Genomic DNA, 1,369 nt, shown 5'->3' on the forward strand with positions numbered 1-1,369 from the left:
AGTCCAAGGTATGTAGGGCCGTTCAGAATATGTAAACGAGTTGGGCCAGTAGCATATCAATTAGAGCTACCAGAAGAATTGAGTCTGATCCACAACACTTTTCATGTATCGAATCTGCGGAAATGTTTGGCCGATCCGAGTTTAGCTATATTGATGCCAAAGATTCAATTAGACAGTAAATTGAACTTTGTGGAAACACCAGAAGCTGTAATTGACAGAAAGATCAGGGTGTTGAGAAACAAAGAGATAAGTCTGGTTAAAGTACAGTGGAAGTTTCACAAAGGACTGGAAGCGACCTAGGAATTGGAATCAAAGATGAGATCATAATACCCGTGGCTTTTTGATTAAGGGAATTCCGGGACGGAATTCTTTTGAGGGATGGATAATCTGATAACCAAATCCTGGTTATTACCCAAGGTATTTAATACGTGATTATCTGATTTAATAATTACATGATAGCATGATAATTGATACATGCTGATATGAGAATTTGTGAATTAGTTGGATATATATATATATATATATTGTGTGGGAATATATATATATATATATATATATGATTATTGTGCATGCATAGAAGTATGGATATGTATGTGTATGCATGAGAATATGCATGGGTGCATGTGGGTATGCATGTGTGTGTGTGTGAAGGTTTAGCCGACTTTCCCTTTTGGGAAAGTATAAAAAGAGGTTTTAACCTCTTCATTTGATCCCTGCCATTTTGAGAATTTGAGAGAGTTTTAAAAAGGAATTGTTGTCCGGTTTATTTCAAGAGGAGATTTCAAGTGTTGGATTTCAAAAGGATTCAAGTTGATTTCAAGAGTTTTGTGTTCAAAAGCTTTTAAGGTGAGTGGTTCTAAAACTTTTTACATAAAAGCTGTTCTTATTTGAAAAGAAATTTTGATGATTTTTGACTAAGTGTTTATCCGGATGAAGCTTGACCGGATAAGCATTTAAACCGGACAAAGCTTGACCGAATAAGCATTTAAACCGGACAAAGCTTGATCGGATAAGGGTATAAACCGGACAAGCTTTAGGCGATTTAGTGACCGGATTGTCTTAAACCGGTTGAGTGGTGAGCGGTTTAGTCTTAAACCGGGCGAGTCTTGAACGGATTGTTGACCGGATTTGATATCCGCTCAATATGGATTTTTATTCTAAGTGTTAAACCGTTCAAAGAATATTTTGAGTATTGATCGGATTAGATGTCCGGACAAAGTGAACTTTTAGTCTAAGTGTTGTAAACCGGATGGTTGTTGACCGGATTAGTTGACCGGACTTGTAAACCGGGTGGTTATTGACCGGACTTGTTGTCCGGATATCTTTATGTTGGAATTTTATAAGTTTTTAAATATTTATTTATTTATTT

The sequence above is a fragment of the Cynara cardunculus genome, unplaced genomic scaffold, assembly GCF_001531365.2.
Source record: "Cynara cardunculus var. scolymus isolate 2C unplaced genomic scaffold, CcrdV1 Un_Scaffold_995, whole genome shotgun sequence".
In the NCBI taxonomy this organism is placed as follows: Eukaryota; Viridiplantae; Streptophyta; class Magnoliopsida; order Asterales; family Asteraceae; genus Cynara; species Cynara cardunculus.